The sequence below is a fragment of the Pseudophryne corroboree genome, chromosome 1, assembly GCF_028390025.1.
Source record: "Pseudophryne corroboree isolate aPseCor3 chromosome 1, aPseCor3.hap2, whole genome shotgun sequence".
In the NCBI taxonomy this organism is placed as follows: domain Eukaryota; kingdom Metazoa; phylum Chordata; class Amphibia; order Anura; family Myobatrachidae; genus Pseudophryne; species Pseudophryne corroboree.
Window position 1 is genome coordinate 1200804276 of NC_086444.1, and position 12908 is coordinate 1200817183.

The 12908-nt window shown below is 50.7% G+C and overlaps 1 protein-coding gene across 1 annotated transcript in view; it reads right to left on the reverse strand.

The window, feature by feature from the left end:
* Nucleotides 1–1206, reverse strand: part of RNF24 (ring finger protein 24) — a 95072-nt gene extending 93866 nt beyond the window's left edge. Inside the window, exon 1 of the mRNA XM_063925321.1 lies at nt 992–1206. The gene's annotated coding sequence lies outside the window, so the exon portion shown is untranslated. The remainder of the gene's footprint in view (nt 1–991) is intronic.
* Nucleotides 1207–12908: the final 11702 nt, after the last annotated feature.

Here is a 12908-nt window from a genome sequence, read left to right on the forward strand (position 1 = left end):
CATGGAAGGTGAGGGATTATCACAGAGCAATGCATGGAAGGTGGGGGATATTACAGAGCAATGCATGGAAGGTGAGGGATATTACAGAGCAATGCATGGAAGGTGAGGGATTATCTCTGAGCAATGCATGGAAGGTGGGGGATATTACAGAGCAATGCATGGAAGTGGGGGGATATTACAGAGCAATACATGGAAGGGGGGGATATTACAGAGCAATACATGGAAGGGGGGGGATATTACAGAGCAATACCCAATTGTAAAGCGCAATGGTATTTGCTGCACTATATAAGAACTTAATAAACAACACGGAGGGGGGCAATATAATATTATTACAGAGCAATACATGGAGGTGGGGGGTGATACAATATTACAAAGCAATACATAGGGGAGGGTGATATAATATTACAGAGCAATACATGGGGGGGGGGGTGATATAATATTACAGAGAAATGCATGAGGGGGGTGTAATTACAGAGCAATACATGGAGGGGGTGGGTGTAATCACAGAGCAATAAGAGGCCTGGGGCATGTCCAGCGATGAGGGGTAATGCAGCAGCACAGAGACTGGCAGTGGGAAATGATGCAGTGCTGCAACGGCCAATGTCCATAAAGAGAGAACATACAGAAATAGAAAATGAGAGAGCACTGGACAGCACCAGATGGTATATATATATACATATACATACACATACACACACACACACACACACACACACAGTACAGTAGGACAAAGCTGACAGAATCAGGCTACCCAGTGACACAGCTGCAGCAGTATACAGCAGATCACACAGTACACCACAGCGGCACAGTGCTGGTGGGCCTGCCTGAAGTGCTGCACACAGACCCCCGCACACCTTCCCCTGTAGCAGCAGAGGATGCATGCTCTCCACATGGCTCTGGCTGGCCACAATAAGCTGCAGCGGCTGCAGCCCCGCTCCTGCAGGGACACTACATGCTGGAATAGAGCAGTGTGCAGCACAGACTGACTCACCCGTCTCCAGACACTGATCCCGATTTCTGCAGAGTAAATCCCTGTTAGCAGCGGGCACACATGCACCAGGCTCCCGATCTTTCCTGCCAGGACAGCCCCCACAGACTGATGACCATTTGCAGCAGTGTGTGTTTTCTTTTTGCACGTAGCAGCAGCAGCAGCAGCATAATAGAGAGAGCAGCCCTCCCCTGGTGTCTGTATACAGGAGGAGGGGGCAGGGGCTGGGCCCGGGGAAAGAGAGAGAGAGCCAGCTGCACTGACGGGGAGGGGGGTGGCTGCAACTGGCTGTGGGGGGGACAGGGACATGGGGGGTCACTAACCAGCCACGTTATAGTGCATGGCATGTGCCCACTGTGTATATATCCTCCTGTACTTCTATGTGCTGCACAGGTCCTGTATGCAATTATGTGCAGGAACAGAGGTGTATATGATGGTGCAGGTGTATACCCCCTGGTACTCATACCCTCCAACATGACCCGCCCCACTATGTACAAAATGCTCTGTTTCTGGACTTCCCTCTTAATTTATTATTGCCATCACCTGTGAAGAAACAGCTTTCCTACCATTCAACTAGTTCAACACAGGTGATGGAAATCATAAATTAAGAGGGAAGTCCAGAAACAGAGCATTTTGTACCTAGTGGGGCGGGTTATGTTGGAGGGCCTGCTGGTACTGGGTAAGTAATGTCTGCAGTGTCACTGTGCATGGTGCACCAATTCTCAAATTTATGAAGCCTCGGAGAGAGATAAAGTACCAGCCAATCAGCTCCTAACTGCCATGTCACAGGCTGTGTTTGAAAAATGACAGGAGCTGATTGGTACTTTATCGCCATGCAATTTATCACGCTCTAAGGCTTGACATATCTGGGCCTTACTGTGCTCCGGCAGGGCGTGGGTGAGGCACAGGTACCAGCGGGCCCCCGGAATACTCAGGTGTGTTGAGCGGTGCAGATTGTGTGCCATTAAAAAAATGTATTTAAATGAAAGCAGGGTAACCGCAGGGATAACCATCCTCTGCGATGCTGACGCCGTCAGTGCTTTCCACCTCCGCCCGATGGGACTCCTCCAAGCTCATGGGTGCCGCCTTCATGACGCTTCTGGACGCGTTGAAAGGGATATCCACACCCTTCTCCTAGCACACGATCTCCAGACCGCCCTTAGACGTTCCACTGAAGTCCATCATCTTGTGCATTCTCCTGCGCTGCAGTTACTTCTCTCCTGAGTAACTCGGCTTCTCCAATCGGGTGACCGAAAAGCCGCCTGGGATGATCCCACCGCTATGCCAACAATTTTTGTGACCGGACGCCTTTCATTCGCGTCCCCAGTGCACAGAATGGAAGGTTAGGTCACACGGGACCTGACCACATAGGGGATTCCCTTACCGTCAGTAACCGCCTGTTACTGACTCCACCCACTGCGCTGTGGGCGGGTTTATGCTGCCACCACCAAACTCCTACCCTGCCGTGGCGTTTGAAACCACGGTTCTGCTCTGTATGTTCCGACACACTGCATTACCACACCTGTGTGGTGTTGACGAATCCCCACTAGTCACCTGACTAGGCCGCTACCGGTAGCTGGCGGAAGGCGGAACTTGGAGACGTTAGGTGCTTCCCTGGACAGCCGGAGGACGGGGCTATATTTGGCATAACCCTGTAGGTCACAAGATGAAGCAATCTTCTTGAGGCAGATGATGTTTAGTTGCTCAATAATATTCTTAAAAAAGACTCTTCCCTATTGCTAGGGGCAACAGCACACAGCAAGATGTTCCAGCAGAATGAAGATGGTACAATCCACTCTGGAGGCACGCAGGCCTCCTTTTTATGTCAATTTTCCACACAGTACCACAGGGGGTCATGTCCTCCCTGAGCCCTTTCTATCCAATCAAGATATCTTAGAAAATACAAATAAATAAATTACATTTCAAAAGGAGATAAGAGCAATAAAACAATATCCTCCTTCCTGTCACGCAGACAACGTTTGGTATCAGATTAACATTCACTATTGATAAATTTATCACATAGCTTCAAAATACAAATGTTTCTGTCTCATTCACATCTCCATGCAAACCCAGTGTTTGGGATTACAACAGGAAAGACTGCAACACAACAATCAGTCTTCCTTCCTGCATCTGCCATTCAGGATTCGTATATCAATTAAATCACCTACATGAAACAGGTTCCAAGCCCAGAACTACTTTATATATGGGATAAGGAGATCCCCCGTGAGTAACATCTTTCTCTAAGGAACTTACACATCAAAAGGTTTTGTCATTCACACCTCTCTGCTAGGACAGGGCCATTAGCATGCCACTTCTTATTTCCAGAGAGACTGATATAGTAAGTGCATTTTCCCCTTTAAAATACAGGTGACCATATCTTGAATATAAATACAGTTAAACATGTAATCCTACAATTGTGCACAGAGCACTACATATGACATGTTAAAACACATCATTAAACATACTTTTAAACAGTCCGCACCCAGCGCCGTAAGTACGTTTAACAGTGACGCCAAGCGCCTTTTGTCCAAATGGTGCCGGGCAGCTGAGGATTAACCCCTTCAGTGCCGCGGCCGCCATTACACGTGTGGCTGGTCAGTCTCTCCGGTCACACTCCTCCCCCCCAAATTTAAGCGGGAAACCAGGGAGCCATGTCCCAATGATTTGACTCCTGGTCCCGCAGTCTGTTGGGTTGAAGGTGACGCTACCTGGGGGGCGTAGGCTCCAGCCTAGACAGTTCATCCATAGTGCAGTGGGCCTCTCTTCGTGGGTGCACAATGTTCAAATAGTCCACCTGAAGTCCAAGTTTAAGGCTCCACCACAAAAGTCTGTCCAATATCCCCAAGGTAGGTTGCAGCCACCTAACAGGTGGGTGGTAAGTCACCATGGTGGGGGGCCAGTTACACACAAGTGCCACCCAAGGTGTCCCAATGGTGGCATGCCCCACCTCCCACAATAGCAGTATTCTGCTTAAACAGGCCACAGGGTGCTCCTGCCCATATGGCTCCTCCTGGCTCAGTACTGCTCCCAGTTCGTGCAGTGGCGCAGTAGTTCGTAAACCACAGTCCTGGTGAAGAATGTGCGCCATCAGCACTGGAGCGGGTACCAGAGCCTCCTTCAATGACTGGAATGCCAACTCGCAAGCGGGTGCAAAGTCCACTGACTTGGGAATGCCCTTCCTAGCCATCTCTGTCAAGGGGTTCACTACAGGACTAAAGTCAAGGACAACGTGTCCGTAGGGCCTTACAGGTTATAAGGTCAGTACCTGTCTGGGTGATGTGGGTCGGGGACAGCCTCTGGTTGCCTTCACCCCCTCTGGTTTGGGCCTACCCCTGTCTCCTCCCACATGGTGCCCCAGGCACTGCACCTCCGTCATTCCTATCTGGCAACTGTCTGCCCGAACTGCCAGACCTGCCCATCAATCCTCCTCTGTTGACCTACGACTCGGGAAACCTACCCTGTCACCTAGGCCTACTCTTTCCTCCTCGTCCGCTACCTGTGCCACAGTGATGGCGGCCAGACCACCAGCCTCTGGATCCTGTGTGGCATCCACTACAGGGAGGCTGTGTGTCTTCCCCGATCTACTGCGCACAGGCAGGGGACCTGCTATGTCCACAGCAACTCGCTGTAAAGGTTCTCCTATGGGCAGAGGCCCAGAGACAACACAACCGCTGGAGTGCCCCAGCTGCCAACGCATGGCACCAGCCTTACAGTTGGTCTGGGCGTCATCCGACATTCCAGACCAAGGTAAGAACTGTATCAGGCACTTCAGGGTACGGTCTATCTCTGAGTGGCTGTCCAAAGGGGTTTCACTGGCAACCGACACCGGATGCGCAGGAAAGTTCCCTGGGGTGACCAGTTGGACATGTTCCCATGTTCCCACTTTCCTGTCTACCCTATATCTTAACCCTTCCTGCCAGGTCAAACTTCCTGCCCCAACCCTGTCAAGGCCGCTGCCAGAGTGGCGCCTCATGCTTTTCAGGGATGGGTCAGAGAGTTGAGCCTCCCTAAACTCCTGCCCGCGGCCCTCAATCTCTCCTAAATTGGGACACACTACAGGGGGATCTAGGTGGGGACTACTAGGGTCAGTCTGGTAGGGGTCAGTCATGGAAAAGTCAGTGTGGTTTCTCATACTCACCGCCGGAGTTGGCAAACCACTTGGGTCAGGAGCATCATTGGGCACCCCCACAGGACCAAACGAGCTGGAACCAACATCCTCTGCGTTGCTAGGGGACGTAGGCATACCAGAGGCAAAAGGCATGCGAGGTCGATGTGCCAATCTAACCGCTGTAATCTCTTCCTCTGGGCTGGTTGATGCTGTGGTTGGCTGTGCTGGCAGTTGTCTAGCAGCTGTTGTCTTTTCCTCTGGGCTGGGCTGTGCTGGAGTAGCTGATGTCAACGGTGGTTGTGGAACTTGACTCCGGGGAATGGCGCCAGCAAACGTGGTGATGATCCCACCACCCAGGTCATTTCCTAGGACCACATCAGTTGGGAGACCATCCATGATGGCAACTTCACGCAACTCTGGTCCAGCTCCCCAGTCCAGGTAGACTCTTGCCATGGGAACCGCTTTCTCCATTCCATCTGCCAGGGTGACCTTGGCAGTGCGACCCTGCAATACTGCAGCAGGATCTATAAGGTGGGGGCTCACCACAGTGATTGAGGCCCCAGAGTCTCTTAGGCCTTCTCCCTGCAGGGGTTCCACATGGACCGGCTGCAGGTGCCTCCACATATTGTGTAGGGGCTGTTTGGCCATGCAGGTGACTCTCTCTGCAGAGTGTACCTGTCTCTCGCCACACTCCATCGGACTGACTGGAGGGGGAACAGTCTCGGTAGGCTCATCTCCTCTCGTCAAACAAGCGAGCCGGGCTCCAGCACTCGGATTTGGGGCACGAGTCTGGGGTGCTTGGGATGCAGGACAGTTCATCCTCAGATGTCCGATTTTCCCACAGCCGTAGCACTTCTTCTCCAGTCGTGGCACCGATGATCTCTAATCAATTGCAGGGACGCTGCGGTGCGGTTGCTGGCCAAGAGCACCCGGGTTGGAAGATGCTTGTTTTGGGGGGCGATGCGCTGAAGAGGGGTGTCCCCCTGATGGTACAGTCTTTTGGAGCTGGCTGCTGGCGGGGCGCTTCTGCCCATGTGGCCGAATTGTCACATACTTGTCTGCTAACTGGGCAGCCATCTTTAAGCTGGGTGGCTCCCGGTCTAGCACCCACTCCTTCACTTCTGGGGCGCACCTGCGGTAGAACTGCTCCCTGCAGATCAGGTCAATCAGTGCGTCCCATGTAGTGGCTTCCGAATCCTTCACCCACTTCACCACGTACTGCCGCAGCTGGGTGGCGAACTGCTCATGGGTGCTGCTAGGATTCTTGGGCAAGTCTCTGAACTTCTTCCTGTAAGACTCTGGAGTGATGAAGACTCGCTGGAGGAGGGCCCGTGAGACTTCGTCGTAATCCCCACAGTCCTCCGTGGCCAGTCCTCGATAGGCCTCCAATGCCTCTCCATGCAGAGTGGGCACAAGGTGTCTCACCCACTCCGACTTGGGTTAATCGTGTAGTTTACAAGTTCTTTCAAAAACTTGTAAATGTCCATCAATGTCCCCATCACTGTCTGCAAACTTGGCAAACTGAATGCGTCCCGATCTGTGTACAGCAGCTGACAACGGCTCCCGGGGTACCACGGCTTGTGATGCCCGCTCTGCATGCCACATCCGAATGACAAGCATGCGTTCTTGCTCCGTTGCCCTTTCCCCCAATTCCGCTAGCCGATCTGCTAGGGTATACAGGCCGCCCCCCCATGGGACGTTGGAATCCTGGCCCTGCTCGGGATTGCTGGGAAACATGGCTGCTGCTAGAAGGGCCGGGGCTTGTGGGTCTCACCGGTTCCGTACGAAGGTCCACTGGTGGGCCATCCTCTGCGATGCTGACGCCGTCAGTGCTTTCCACCTCCGCCCGATGGGACTCCTCCAAGCTCATGAGCGCCGCCTTCATGACGCTTCTGGACGCGTTGAAAGGGATATCCACACCCTTCTCCTAGCACACGATCTCCAGATCGCCCTTAGACGTTCCACTGAAGTCCATCATCTTGTGCGTTCTCCTGCGCTGCAGTTACTTCTCTCCTGAGTAACTCGGCTTCTCCAATCGGGTGACCGAAAAGCCGCCTGGGATGATCCCACCGCTATGCCAACAATTTTTGTGACCGGACGCCTTTCGTTCGCGTCCCCAGTGCACAGAATGGAAGGTTAGGTCACACGGGACCTGACCACATAGGGGATTCCCTTACCGTCAGTAACCGCCTGTTACTGACTCCACCCACTGCGCTGTGGGCGGGTTTATGCTGCCACCACCAAACTCCTACCCTGCGGTGGCGTTTGGAACCACGGTTCTGCTCTGTATGTTCCGACACACTGCGTTACCACACCTGTGTGGTGTTGACGAATCCCCAGTAGTCACCTGACTAGGCCGCTACCGGTAGCTGGCGGAAGGCGGAACTTGGAGACGTTAGGTGCTTCCCTGGACAGCCGGAGGACAGGGCTATGTTTGGCATAACCCTGTAGGTCACAAGATGAAGCAATCTTCTTGAGGCAGATGATGTTTAGTTGCTCAATAATATTCTTAAAAAAGACTCTTCCCTATTGCTAGGGGCAACAGCACACAGCAAGATGTTCCAGCAGAATGAAGATGGTACAATCCACTCTGGAGGCACGCAGGCCTCCTTTTTATGTCAATTTTCCACACAGTACCACAGGGGGTCATGTCCTCCCTGAGCCCTTTCTATCCAATCAAGATATCTTAGAAAATACAAATAAATAAATTACATTTCAAAAGGAGATAAGTGCAATAAAACAATATCCTCCTTCCTGTCACGCAGACAACGTTTGGTATCAGATTAACATTCACTATTGATAAATTTATCACATAGCTTCAAAATACAAATGTTTCTGTCTCATTTACATCTCCATGCAAACCCAGTGTTTGGGATTACAACAGGAAAGGCTGCAACACAACAATCAGTCTTCCTTCCTGCATCTGCCATTCAGGATTCGTATATCAATAAAATCACCTACATGAAACAGGTTCCAAGCCCAGAACTACTTTATATATGGGATAAGGAGATCCCCCGTGAGTAACATCTTTCTCTAAGGAACTTACACATCAAAAGGTTTTGTCATTCACACCTCTCTGCTAGGACAGGGCCATTAGCATGCCACTTCCTATTTCCAGAGAGACTGATATAGTAAGTGCATTTTCCCCTTTAAAATACAGGTGACCATATCTTGAATATAAATACAGTTAAACATGTAATCCTACAATTGTGCACAGAGCACTACATATGACATGTTAAAACACATCATTAAACATACTTTTAAACAGTCCGCACCCAGTGCCGTAAGTACGTTTAACAGTGACGCCAAGCGCCTTTTGTCCAAATGGTGCCGGGCAGCTGAGGATTAACCCCTTCAGTGCCGCGGCCGCCATTACACGTGTGGCTGGTTAGTCTCTCCGGTCACACACAGGTTCTGTGGCTGATTAAAACCAGGTGAAATGGAGTCTTGAAGTCAGCCAGCCACAGAATCTGTGTAATTAATATGTGTCCAGAATTAAAGGGATGAGGTGGTAACCCTAAGCAGCAGCCAGACAGTTTTGTGACTGTATTTCCCAAAATACCTGCTCACAGCACTCTATAGTGGAGGATCATGGGAAATGTAATTAGACAAGTGTCAGAGAGTTGTTGGTCGTCGTGGACCTGCCTGCTGGGATTGTGTCTAAAGCCAGTATCTAGCAGATCTGTTGAGCAGCCCTACATAAACGTAAAAAGAACCACCATCAGGCCCACGTCTACCATCGATGGGGGGAACCATCAATGTCTGTCCTTCCCTTGTTCTTGTCCCCCCTCAATGTCTGTCCTTCCCTTGTATCTTCTCTTCCCTCAATGTCTGTCCTTCCCTTGTATCTTCTCTTCCCTCAATGTCTGTCCTTCCCTTGTATCTTATCTTCCCTCAATGTCCGTCCTTCCCTTGTATCTTAGCTCCCCTCCATATCTGTCCTACTCTTGTATCTTCTCTTCCCTCAATGTCTGTCCTTCCCTTGTATCTTCTCTTCCCTCAATGTCTGTCCTTCCCTTGTATTTGCTCCCCTCCATATCTGTCTTTCCCATCTATCTTGTCTCCTCTCACTGCCTGTCCTTCCCTTGTATTTTGTCTCTTTTCAATGTCTGTCCTTCCCTTGTATCTTGTCTCTCCTCCATGTCTGTCCTTCCCTTGTTTCTTGTCTCCTCTCTATGTCTGTCCTTCCCTTGTATCTTGTCTCTTTTCAATGTCTGTCCTTCCCTTCTATCTTGTCTCCCCTCCATATCTGTCTTTCCCATCTATCTTGTCTCCTCTCACTGCCTGTCCTTCCCTTGTATCTTGTCTCCCCTTCATGTCTGTCCTTCCCTTCTATCTTGTCTCCTCTCTATGTCTGTCCTTCCCTTATATTTTGTCTCCCCTCAATGTCTGTCCTTCCCTTGTATCTTGTCTCCCCTTCATATCTGTCCTTCCCTTCTCTCTTGTCCCCCCTCAATGTCTGTCCTTTCCTTGTATTTTGTCTCCTTTTAATGTCTGTCTTCCCCTTCTATCTTGTTCTCCCCTCCATATCTGCCCTTCCCTTGTATCTTGTCTCTCCTCAATGCCTGTCCTTCCTTGTATCTTGTCTCTCCTCCATGTCTGTCCTTCCTTGTATCTTGTCTCTCCTCCATGTCTGTCCTTCCTTGTATCTTGTCTCTCCTCCATGTCTGTCCTTCCCTTGTATCTTGTCTCTCCTCCATGTCTGTCCTTCCCTTGTATCTTGTCTCTCCTCCATGTCTGTCCTTCCTGTATCTCTTGTATGCCCCCTATCAATGTCCCCTTGTCTTCCTCCGCCCCATGTCTGCCCTGAACCCAGACTGCATATGGGACCAGCTAGTGCATCGTACGGCTGCTACAACCTATTGTTACACCACAGCTTCCTAGAAGACAGTAGGACGGATCACACCCTCTGCCGCTCCTGAGTACGTCCTGGCTTCATGACATTTGCTGATCGTACTTTATTTTTATAAATTGTAAAGGGTTACGGGGTCTATGTACTAAGCCTTGGAGAGAGATAAAGTGGAGAGAGAATAAGTACCAGCCAATCGGATCCTAATTCATTTTTCAAACACAGCCTGTAACATGGCAGTTAGGAGCTGATTGGCTGGAACTTTATCACTCTCCAAGGCTTAGTACATAGATCCCTCAGGATTTTCAGGTACTCATGGTCAGTATTTTGCAGCAATGCACTTTCCCAGCATCACCCCACCACCGCGCAGTCTCCATGTTACAAGGCAGCACAGGTGGGTCTATATTTCCCGGGAACTGGAGCATGGGAAACAAAAGGAGTTTTTAAGAAATTCAGGCCCCATTTATCAAGCCTTGGAGAGTGATAAATAGCACTTTGATAAAATACCAGTCAATCAGCTCCTAATACCCCTTTCTCTGACGTCCTAGTGGATGCTGGGAACTCCGTAAGGACCATGGGGAATAGCGGCTCCGCAGGAGACTGGGCACAACTAAAGAAAGCTTTAGGACTACCTAGTGTGCACTGGCTCCTCCCTCTATGACCCTCCTCCAGACCTCAGTAAGAATCTTGTGCCCGGCTGAGCTGGATGCACACTAGGGGCTCTCCTGAGCTCCTAGAAAAGAAAGTATATATTTAGGTTTTTTATTTTCAGTGAGATCTGCTGGCAACAGACTCACTGCAACGAGGGACTAAGGGGAGAAGAAGCGAACCTACCTGCTTACAGCTAGCTTGGGCTTCTTAGGCTACTGGACACCATTAGCTCCAGAGGGATCGAACACAGGGCCCGACCTCGATCGTCCGGTCCCGGAGCCGCGCCGCCGTCCCCCTTACAGAGCCAGAAGCAAGAAGATGGTCCTGGAAATCGGCGGCAGAAGACTTCGGTCTTCACCAAGGTAGCGCACAGCAATGCAGCTGTGCGCCATTGCTCCTCATACACACTTCACACTCTGGTCACTGATGGGTGCAGGGCGCTGGGGGGGGGCGCCCTGAGCAGCAATATTATACACCTTGGCTGGCAAATCTACACAATATATAGTCATAGAGGCTATATATGTGTAAAATACCCCTGCCAGAGATCCATATAAAAGCGGCAGAAGTCCGCCGAAAAAGGGGCGGAGCTATCTCCCTCAGCACACTGGCGCCATTTTCTCTTCACAGTGCAGCTGGAAGACAGCTCCCCAGGCTCTCCCCTGTAGTTTTCAGGCTCAAAGGGTTAAAAAGAGAGGGGGGGCACTAAATTTAGGCGCAATATTGTTTATACAAGCAGCTATTGGGGAAAATTCACTCAGTGATAGTGTTTATCCCTACATTATATAGCGCTCTGGTGTGTGCTGGCATACTCTCTCTCTGTCTCCCCAAAGGGCTGTGTGGGGTCCTGTCCTCAGTCAGAGCATTCCCTGTGTGTGTGCGGTGTGTCGGTACGGCTGTGTCGACATGTTTGATGAGGAAGGTTACGTGGAGGCGGAGCAGATGCCGATAAATGTGATGTCGCCCCCTGTGGGGCCGACACCAGAGTGGATGGATAGGTGGAAGGTATAACCGACAATGTCAACTCCTTACATAAAAGGCTGGATGACGTAGCAGCTGTGGGACAGCCGGCTTCTCAGCCCGCGCCTGCCCAGGCGTCTCAAAGGCCATCAGGGGCTCAAAAAAATGCCCACTACCTCAGATGGCAGACACAGATGTCGACACGGAGTCTGACTCCAGTGTCGACGAGGTTGAGACATATACATAATCCACTAGGAACATCCGTTGCATGATCTCGGCAATGAAAAATGTGTTACACATTTCTGACATTAACCCAAGTACTACAAAAAAGGGGTTTTATGTTTGGGGAGAAAAAGCAGCCAGTGTTTTGTTCCCCCATCAGATGAGTGAATGAAGTGTGTGAAGAAGCGTGGGTTCCTCCGATAAGAAACTGGTAATTTCTAAAAAGTTACTGATGGCGTACCCTTTCCCGCCAGAGGATAGGTCACGTTGGGAGATATCCCCTAGGGTGGATAAGACGCTCACACGCTTGTCAAAAAAGGTGGCACTGCCGTCTTAGGATAAGGCCACTTGAAGGAGCCTGCTGATAAAAAGCAGGAGGATATCCTGAAGTCTGTATATACACACTCAGGTACTATACTGAGACCTGCAATTGCCTCAGCATGGATAGTGCTGCTGCAGCATGGTCTGTTACCCTGTCAGGACAGGGATACTATAACCATAGAGCATATTAAAGACGTTGTCTTATATATGAGGGATGCACAGAGGGATATTTGCCGGCTGGCATCCAGAATTAATGCAATGTCCATTCTGCCAGGAGGGTATTAGGGACCCGGCAGTGGACAGGTGATGCTAACTTTAAAAGGCACATTGAGATTCTGCCTTATAAGGGTGAGGAATTGGTTGGGGATGGTCTCTGGGACCTCGTATCCACAGCAACAGCTGGGAAGAAAATTTTTTACCTCAGGTTTCCTCACAGCCTAAGAAAGCACCGTATTATCAGGTACAGTCCTTTCGGCTTCAGAAAAGCAAGCGGGTCATAGGCGCTTCCTTTCTGCACAGAGACAAGGGAAGAGGGAAAAAGCTGCACCAGACAGTCAGTTCCCAGGATCAAAAATCTTCCCCCGCTTCCTCTGAGTCCACCGCATGACGCTGAGGCTCCACAGGTGGAGCCAGGTGCGGTGGGGGCGCATCTCGGGAACTTCAGCGACCAGTGGGCTCGCTCACAGGTGGATCCCTGGGTTCTGCAAGTAGTATCACAGGGATACAAGCTGGAGTTCGAGGCGACTCCCCCTCGCCGTTACCTCAAATCAGCCTTGCCTGCTGCCCTCGGAGAAAGGGGAGGTAGTACTGGC